The sequence below is a fragment of the Hakea prostrata genome, chromosome 4 (genome assembly GCF_041222555.1).
Source record: "Hakea prostrata isolate BN-2017 chromosome 4, UWA_Hpros_2, whole genome shotgun sequence".
NCBI lineage: Eukaryota > Viridiplantae > Streptophyta > Magnoliopsida > Proteales > Proteaceae > Hakea > Hakea prostrata.
Genome location: NC_142603.1, coordinates 43,024,126 through 43,034,843, shown reverse-complemented (window position 1 = coordinate 43,034,843; position 10,718 = coordinate 43,024,126). Strand labels below are relative to the sequence as shown.

Sequence of the window (10,718 nt, the reverse complement as noted above, 5' to 3'; positions counted from 1 at the left end):
CCATCCCCTTTTTTTTTTTAACAATAATACCCTATACCAATCTTCCTACCTCAGATGTGGATATGATCGATGTGAGCAAACATAAAATAAAGATAAATGGGGATAGGGGATCAATACTCCTAGATAGAGTAAATGGGGATAGGAATTTTTCTTACCCTTCTTCTTTTTTCCTTTTTTCTTTTTTATTTATTTATTTATTATAAATTTAATGAAACAACTAATGGGCCATGAATATGTTATCAAAGATCAATATATTAGGAACAAAGGCTACTGGTAAGGGGAAAATAATACCTGTAAGTGATCCTATCAACCTTGTTGCCCTGATTTTTGTGATGATCTTCACCGTGATGTTGCATAAGCTAATAGGCCGATATTGATCTGCAGTTTTAGCGGCTTGTGTTTTTGGGATCAAATATATGAAAGTCCTATTAAGGTCCCTGCCAAGTTCATTTGTTTCAAAAAAATTCACCGCAAACCATACTACATCCTCATCCTCCTTCACTGTGGGCCAATAGAGATGATAAAAGGGGGGGGGGGTATCCATCTAGGTCATGGCTCTTCAATGAGCCTATGTCCTTAACAATAGCAATATCTACTCTTCCCTAAGCATAGCGCACAACCAAGCATTAGTTGCATCGTCAACTACAACATGCACATTCTCAAGAGCTAGCACCATGCTTTGGGCATCGCTAACCTCCAAAGTTACTACATCTTGAAAGTGGCAACTTCAAAATAAACTTCATGAATCCATCCCTTGAGTAAACTCTCCATTGCTCAACCGAAGCTTCTAAATTCTATTTTTCTGGCACTGATGGATGGTAGATGCATGAAAAAAATGTAGTATTAGTGTCACATTCATGAAGCCATTACACAAGAAACTTTTGCTTCCACAAAACCTACTCCTATTGCAATTCCTCTAGGATCCTTAGTCAACTTTTCATCAAATTGCTCCTTTCCTTCCCAATTATGTTGAGCTTGCACTTCAATCAATTGATTTTTTAAGCTAATATATTTGGATACGCCTAAATTAAACTTTGTTCCACTACTTTAGTCTCTCTATGCTCTATCAAGTTTGCCACTAAGTTTAACTGTAGCTACAAAACTCCAAATAACCCTGCCAAACTCGAGAAATTACTACATGACGTTGTGGATGCCTAACCCACATTACCTCAAAATGAAAGGGATGTTTCCCCTAGCCACTCCTCCATCCAAATAGATCACGATTGGATTATGATATGAGCTCAACATTGGTTGCACAAAAACTACAGCATTATCATTCTTAATTCTCCATTTCGGATAAGCCAAGGCTTTATCAAGTCAAATTGTGATGTTGAAGGCTCTGATTCATTTGTTGTTCCCAGTGAACACCAACCCTTTAGCCCCTAAGTCCATCAAAAAACACTTATTCACCATCTCTCGAAATGCATCTATATCATGATGTCCTGTCAAATTTCCCCCAAATTTCTTTTGCCAAGTTAAAAAGGAATTGAAATCCCCTGCACATAACCATGATTTTGGGTTGAAGCCCAGTGCAATAATCCATTCCATACCTCCTGTATCTTACCTTTTTCTGGATAAACATGCACACAAGTTAAAAAGAAAAGCTCCCCAGAAGGTCCATTAACCTCACTGTCAATTAGATGATCATCAGTATGCAACACGGTAACTCGATAATTATCCTGCTAGAATAAGCATAATCCACTTGCATTGCCTCTTGAATCAACTGTAACCAAAATTTGAAAACTAATAGGCCTTTTACTTCATCTTTTCTCACCAAAGTGCACTTTGTTTCCATCACAAAAACCAAATCCATGATATAGGAACAAACCAAGTTCCTAAGAGAACGAACCATGCGATTGATTCCCTAAACCATGACAGTTAAAAAATAAGAGCTTCATGGGTACCCGTGGGACTTATATTCCCCCAAGTCACCACAAGTCCAATCTATATATATTTATAATAAAAAAATAAAAAAAAAAAAAAAAAAAAAAAAAAAAAAAACAAACAAACAAACTCCCCTGCATAGCAAATATCATTGATGTCCAATAAAGCCTTTGTTGGTCTCTTCTTAGATCACCCCCTTCTGCTCTTTTTTGAGGCCTTTGCATTCTTAGAGACATTTAAAGCCCCCAAAACTCAGCTCTGTTTGATGTTGTTTGGACACTCCTCCTCTTAACGACTGACCCCCTCTGATAGCAAGTTGCTTGGTTTGGTGTTGCTGCTAAAGCTGGCTTGGAATAACAGTTAATTAGAAATTCAAGCGACTAGGAGTAGGAGACGAAGGTAGAAATTCAAATGAGTGGGAGACGGTGGTAGGGGAAGGGTTTCTTGGGCTTGGACTGCTTTGTGAATATGGTTAAGTGGGTTGTATCAAGAAGGTGTCAGCAAGAGCAGAAATAACGGTTGGGCCTAATTGTGGACTTTGGTTTCGGGGTATTAGTTTATAGTTGGGTTAGGAAGGGTTGTGGTTGACTTAGAAGTTGAACCAATTGGCTCTAGTGAAGGGAAAAAACCAATTTGAAGCTGTTAGGCTAATTTTGCCATGTGTTGAAGTGAGTAACTTTTAAGATACCTCTATTTGTGACCGGATCGGTAGACTTATTTTCCATGCCATGTTCGACCATCTGTGGTGGGAGCATAATCTCAAGCGTTGGTCATCCAAATCCCGTTCTATTGACTTGATTTGGAATGCTATTCACTTTGATGTTTCTGCTAGGATTATCACTATTCTCCATCCCCTGGCTGTTGATTCCTCAAGGAACAGGCTCATTGTTGTCTCCTAGGGGCTCAACTCCCAATTCCATTTCTTTCTCTGATCCTTCTTCCCCTTTTGGATCCTTCTTGTAGTTTGGTGTTTCATTTAATTTGATTATTTATTCACCCAAAAAAAAAATAGTAAGTACTTTAATTATATTTTAACTTGTGTGATAACACTTAAATTTTATATTACAGGGTTACAATCGAGGCTGGTATTCAGAGGCTGGTATGATGAAAGTTTACAATACAAACCAACAGAACAAACATGTAAGGATATTGCAAAACATATAACAATGAAAGATTTAACTGAAGACTCAATAGATCTCTAAGGTAAACTTTTAGTGACCAAATTATTTTTTAAAATTATTTTATTCTTAAATTTGTTATAATATTATATTATAATTTGCATCTTTATATTTATTAGTTCTACTAAAATATATGCATTTACAGGAGGGATGTTATTTGTATATTAAATGCATAATTCAAAATATCCAAAACTAAGAACAATGGTACAATGCTTGCAACTCTTGCAAAAAAAATATACATTTAAAAGCAAAAGAAACAACTTGTGATAAGTGTGGAAACAATAATACAAAATACACACCACAGTAAGATTCTAAACTTCAATTTCTATTAATAAAAATTTATAGTGTGACTTTATTAATTAACAATAAATTATTCATTTGCAGGTCTATGGGAAGATTGAAAGTGTCTGATTCTACAGGGACAGTAACAATTACAATATTCTGACGTTATTCATAGTATTGTTGATTGTTCAGCAACTGAATATGCATCATTGCCAAAAAAGATAAATATAATATATATTTATTAGCATTATAAATAATATATTTATAATACCAATTTAGATAACTCAATTAGAAATAATCTATTTTTTTTTTAAATTGAGTTTTACAGCATAAAAGCAAATTGAATCATTGTTATGGTTAGATGCATTCAAAATACTTCAAATTCGATAGTAGAAACAAATACCACATAAGATCGAAGGTTATTGTTGCAGATATAATAAAATATGAAGATGATAAGCTGAAGCAAGTAGTTGATTTAGACGATATGAAAACGTAAAATGTAAAAAGATCAAAACAGATAAATTAAATATGATAAGTTTAATTAATTTTCTTATGTATTGAATACTAAGATTTCTTTTCTTTTCCTTTCAATATCAATTTTTATCTGAATGTACTATTTAATTTATTTATTTCATTATTATAGCACTATTTGTTTAGCATATAAAACACAACAAGCGACGTGCATTTGCACGCTCAATTTTTTACTAGCATATATATTATTAATAGAAAAACGTGGGTTTAGGGTGGAAGAAGAGGGGAGGAACACCTCACCACTCCCCCCACCTCCCCCACTCACTCTCCTTCTCCCCGTAGAGGAAGTGGAGGGTGAAATATTTGAAACATATTATATTATATTAATAAAAATCATATATTATGAAAATTTAGGAGATGAGAGAGAATCTTCATGGCAAAAGAGAAGGGAGAGAGAGAGAGAGAGAGAGAGGATTTTTTCCATCAACTTAAGGTAAAATCGCATGCCTCTTCTTCTTAATTTTAATTTGAACATATCTAGGTTTTAATTAGAGAAAGCATGCAAGGAATTAGATGATTATCATATTAGATTCTTATAAAAATCTAAAGATACGTATGCTAGAATTGTGTACAATTCGTACAATTCAGCACAGATCATAGAGTTATGTGAATACGGCTTGTTATGTAAACACTCCGATATTACTCTGAAGGATCACCCAAAATTAAGTAATCCAGACCAAGAACCCAAAATTTCAAACTCAAATATGGAATTACGTACAAGCATTATTAGTTTTGGTGACTTTTTGTAAATGAAAGCCTAAATTCAGGACTTCGATATAGACTGAAACCAAATTCTAGGTTGAGTGTAGGATCTGAATGTACAAATTCAGTATGATCATAGACACGCATAACCCACACTCAATAATGGTAAGATATGATCAACTTGAATGACCGAATGAATTTACTGAAATTTTAAAATAGAACCTAGTCTAGCCTTAATGAGCTGTATAAAAAGAAGCCCTAAAGTTTGGATTGAAATAAAGGCTAAATAAAAGACTCTGGCTGATGAGTGTAGGATTCGAGTGTAAGATTCACTTGGGTCAGACAATCACTGTGACTCTACAGTTCTACTTTATAGAATGATAAGATATTGTTAGATGACTGAACCACTTTTAAATAAAGCATAGTCAAAGAAAGGATTAAGTCGAATCATAGAAGATCCTAAAACTCTATCCTAATATATAAAGTGTACAATGGAGAAGTGTAGAATGATCCTGAGTGTAAGGTTAGTCTGATGTTATTCAGAGACTGATCGGATCATGAACAACCTCCAAGCGAAAGGAATACGCTTAGAAATAACAAGTAAATGACCTAATATATAAATAACAGTAGCAATGAAACTTAATGGTTTATGATTTTATGCTATGATGATTACTTCATGTAAACGCATCTTTGAATTTATCGAAGTAAAATGACCTACTTATGATTATGGTAGAAAAAATATATGATTATGTTAAGGAATGGAAATTATATGACATGATGATAATATGGAAGATAAATGATATGATATGGCTATACTTATGAGGCATGAAAGACACGATGATATCACGGCATGAAAATGATATGGCATGACTATGACATGATGATATTAGGACACAGAAATGATATGACATGGTTATGCTTATGAGACATGAATGAACATGATGATATTATGGCATGAAAATTATATGACATGATGATATCATGGCATGGAAATGATATAACATAGTTATACTTGCTATGTGTATGACATGGCATGTAAAAACCATGCTAAAAAGCATAGTAAGATTATATGCTTAAGGAATGGAAATGACATACTTATACCTATGAAATGAAAATGACATATTTATGGATATTATACATACCAGTGGTGATGGAGTGAGGGATATTGTAGACATGTGATGGCCCATTCGGTGGAAGTGTATGATAGATGTTACAATCATGGATCGTACACTCGGCATTCCTACACTCATCACTACCATATTGATGAGGGGTATGAAATGAATGTGTGATGAACGAATCAACGTTAAGCTTATGAGATAATGTAGAGGAACTATAATGAATGTTAAACATGCAACATGCCCATAGGGCTAAAGAATTGAAAATATGATTAGATGATTGTATCACCACCTCAGACTAAAATCAGTCATGTGATGAATAAGGAAAACAAACCCTGACTAGGTTTGTGAAATATCAACCGTCCTTTGTAAGACAGTAACACGTTCCAATACATCGAGATGGCATACTCTTGTGACGGGATCTTTCTGGCTTGAGTTGGGATGAAAAACCTTCAAGGGTTGTTGGTAATGAGATGTAAGTGCAGGATGTGGAAGGTCTCAATCCTCCTTAGTACGACAGTGATTCGTTTTGATACAAGAAAGGAATGGTTATGCAACAGGATACGTTTTGGCATAAACTAAGATCGAAGAAGGATTCAGGTAGAAAGAAGGATAAATGGAAGAAAGATGAAGTCGAAGGTCTCAACCCTTCTTAGTACGATGATGATACGTTCTAGTATAAGAAGGGAATGTGTATGCGACGAGATCTATTTCGGTATAAATCAAGACTAAAGAACTCATGCACTGAAGAATAATAATGGAAGACAATAATAATCATATATGAAAACGAAAAGCAAAGTATGAAAGAGTGTAGTTTTCCCATGACACACTTCCTATAAGATTCTATTTTAGATGGAAGGTCCATATTAGAAGGCCAATAAATAGGAGAAAAAAAAAGAATACAAAACCTACAAGATATTGTGTTTGGAAGTAACTTTTAATGTGTTGTGTACATGTATTTTTTCATGACTAAACTCATGTTGTAATCTAATGTTTCTGTGCATGATCATTGCCACTGTGTGTATGTTTTAGGGATAGTTTAACTCACTAAACTTAGTGCTCATTAAAGTTCATTATTAATCTAGACATAGGTACAAAGAGAAGGATAGAAGATGTCACTAGCACAGGTGAGAACAAATGACCTATGGTGTATTGTTGAGTAAAGTTTAGATGCCAACAGTGTCCCTAGCAATGTGCTTGTGGGGTTTATATATATATATATATATATATATATATATATATATATATATATATAATGGGTATCTGGTCTTTAACCAGAAATATATATGGTCTGTTATTAAGGTTGTTTTGGTTTGATGAATAAAGAAAAAGTTTTATTTATGAATGCCATTAAGGTAAGCTTCTGCATATTATAAAAATAATTTTTAATAAGGAGACAATGGAGTACTTGCATGTGTCTAGTTAGACTATAGTGTCATGCACCCCACTAGGTCTAGGAAACTAGAGCGTGACATCATAACGCGATTAGGGTTGGGTTCAAGCGGATGAAAATACCTCATTCCTTATCAACCATATACTATAACAAGTGAGCATCATAATTGAGAAAATCCAACATAATATTAGTTTATCAAGGTTCGAATGATAGAATAAGAAATAGCATAAATGTAGAAAATCAGTTTGAGGAAGAGATTATGTTCATACCCCTAGTGGTCCAGTCGCCTAAATACATTGAGCCTATTGACAACCCACAAATAGATGCCAATTTGATTCAAAGCTTCCACCACCATAAATCACATAATGGCGTTGAATTGTTGTCCATTTGAATAGCATCTCCTTTACTGGTAGTCCTACATTAATCAACCGCCCAAAAACATTTTAAACTTTGGGTGAATCTCGATCTTCCAAAAGAGAAGCCACCAAGCACAAAAATTATTATTTGCATCAATGGATTGTCCATGACTTTAATTATTTATAAGCAAGCTTTGTAATGAAACATCCATTTGTGGATAGCAAAAAAAACCAAGAGTCATTTTTAGGGGAGAGGGAAATGTTATTGGTTGCCATAGCAACAGGGTTAGTAGAGGTTTGCTGGATATTATGGCTAAATAAGATCAACTTTCCACTACATCAATAAGCTTGGATTTCCTTGGTTGAAAATGGGTATAAACCTCCCCAACTCTATGATTCGAGGTTGATGGGACCCAAGGATCAAACTAGAATGAGGTATCACAACCATTTCCCACTTTTCTGATGACCATACTTGCAAGAAGAGGAAATTTTTGACAAACTATTCCAACAATTCGATCATAAATCAACGTTAGGGAAATATTTTGCTTTAATACATTAAACCCAAATGGAATCAGGCTTGGTTAAGAGTCGCCAACCCAGCTTCAAAAGAAGGGCAATATTCACCTGTTCCGTCTTCTTGAAACCCAAACCTCCCTTTTTATTTTGGTTTACAGCATTTCTCTCAAGCAATAAGAATTAAATGTTTACCTATATCAATATTTTCTAATCAGAAATTCTGGTAGATCCAAACCAATTTCCTGCAAATTATTTTGGGAAAAACGAGTGTACTACATATAATAAATGGGCGAATAGATTGCAATAAGACAACTCTTCTAACATAAGATTGCTAAATGGGTACTCTAATCAACTAAGTTATGTTGGAATCTTTAATGTCATGTTTTCCATGATTATATATGCATTCTCTAAGAGTTGAACTCAAGACCACCCACTTACTAACAGATTTTTATTTGCGGCAGCAGGCAAGACGGCTCTGATGTTGCCACATGAATAAATTTTGATCGAATGGTTGAAAATCAATAGACTGGATTTATTTGTAAATATTTATTTTTTATTTTTACATTTTAAAGGTTTAGAGATTATTAATTTACAAAATGAACCCTCGTATACCCACCCCCAAATCCCATATATCCATTCGGTGAACAGTAACAGAGCGTTGCGTATGTCCATCCATTCTGCAGATCAGTAAACAAGTAGCTCGTCTTCGTTTATTTATGCATTCATTCTTTTTGTGATTTTTTGCTTTTTTGGTTCCTTTGGTTTAAGGGTTCCGCTGTGGTATTGATCTTGTTCCATCTCTTGTGGGTTGGCCATGGCGGACATCTGAAGGAGATCCTTGCGATGCCGATTCAATTGGCGGATCAGGTGATCAAATTCGCCGACGAAGCCCACCATACCTGGAAGGATGACTGTGCATGGTTTAAATCCAAAACGGAGAAATCGCTGCCCTACTCTGTCAGGCTGCCTGTGCTAGCTCCGACTTATACGAGCGCCCAACTTGCCGGATCATCGATGACACAGAGCAGGTACTCGACAAGGCCCTCGCTGTTGTCTTCAAGTGTCTGCCCATGGCCTCATGAAGCTTGTCTACACCATCAACCCCGCCGCTGCTTTCGAGAAGATGGGTTCTCAGCTTGAAAACTCCATCGGTGACGTTTCCTGGTTCCTCTGTGTTTCCGCCTCTGACAACAACCGCGATGATGAGTTCCTTGGTTACTGCTCACTCTTCCTCCCATCCAACGAACCATTCTCTAAATCATTTGGAACCGATCACTACCCTCTACAATGGATCCATCGACGACAGCTTCTTTCATAACTTTTGCCTGCGACAACGATCATCGAAGAAGGTACCGGCGAAGTCTATAGGTGGAGGTGGCGGTGGAACGATGAAGAGGCGAAGCGCACAAAGGGATTTGGGAATTTGGGGATTGGGTTGGTTGGGGGATTGATTTTGTAAATTTCAAGACTTTTAACCTTTTAGATGAAATAATAATTATTTATATTTACATATATATTCTTGCTTTCTATTTTACAACCGTTGGATATAATTTTGATTACGTGGCTGCATCTGAGCCGTCGGCGGCAGCAGGCAACTGCTGCCGCAAATAAAAATCCGGGGTGGGGATGCACTCAAGAAAGATAAAAACGACTAAAGAAAACTCCGTACGCTTTTGTTGACAGTTGAATTCAAGGCCTTCCTTGCCAAAAAAAAGGAATTCAAGCCTTCCACCTACATAACGGGTGCTCTAATCAACCGAACTAGACAGCCATTTATATAAAATTAATTATTAAATATTGATAAGTTATATGTTTATTTTTGTTACTATAAAACGTCTCAAACTTATTATAAAAGATGTCTGGGTGGTGTAGTCGGTTATCACGCTAGTCTCACACACTAGAGGTCCCCGGTTCGAACCCGGGCTCAGACATGTATTCGTATTTTGTTTTATTTCACTTTTCAGATAACATCTTTGGTTGAACTTCTAAATTTTATCTGTCGTTTTTTAAGTCTTGAAGTTATAATTCCAATCTCATTATTCAACAATTTTTCATTTTCGTGTATACTTGGCATCTATTCTAAAGCCTACTTTTACATATATTTTTTTTTTTTGGTAATGAGCCTACTTGTACTTTAGAGAATAGAAAAAATCGAATAACCATAGTGAACTATTATTATGGATTTTGGTCTAAAATTTATTCTTATCATTTTTGTAATAGCTTTAATAGCATGTGCTTCTATGATTGGAAAACAAAGGGTAAGTGTTGTTCCAAAATCTAATTATGGGCTATCTCGCTATTGGACCAAGCCTGACTCCTGAGGAACAAATAATGTAAGTGTGGGCCGTCTCTGAGGATGGGAAGTCACCTCCAATGATTAAGTCAGAATCTAGAAAACATGAATCCTCGTAGAGAGGAGTAAATGCTCCAAGAATACGAAGAAGGAATGTCTCCTTGGGTAGTTGCAAGAAGAGTAAATGACCGAGTTACTGTCCCTGGACTTACCTCCGTATGTACTATGTAAGAGGCTTATATATCAACTACATACCTCAAAGGTGGCCAAGGTGAATCATGACCCTCCAAGTTGTCAGCTCACGATGAAGGGTTGAGATTGCATATAATGGGTTACTTAATCACCAAATTAACCCCAATCTTCCAAGAGAAGCTTCATAATACAGTTACACCTTACCCCTCATTAATTAGAAGATCATAATCACATGGGTGCATATGTGACAACTATCCCTTACTTTGGCAGACAAAA

The 10,718-nt window shown here is 35.5% G+C and overlaps 1 non-coding gene across 1 annotated transcript; it reads left to right on the top strand.

Annotated features, from left to right (window-relative positions):
- Positions 1-9,814: 9,814 nt before the first annotated feature.
- TRNAV-CAC (transfer RNA valine (anticodon CAC)) lies at positions 9,815-9,888 on the top strand. Its single transcript has one exon. It is a non-coding gene; the product is annotated as a tRNA-Val (tRNA).
- Positions 9,889-10,718: the final 830 nt, after the last annotated feature.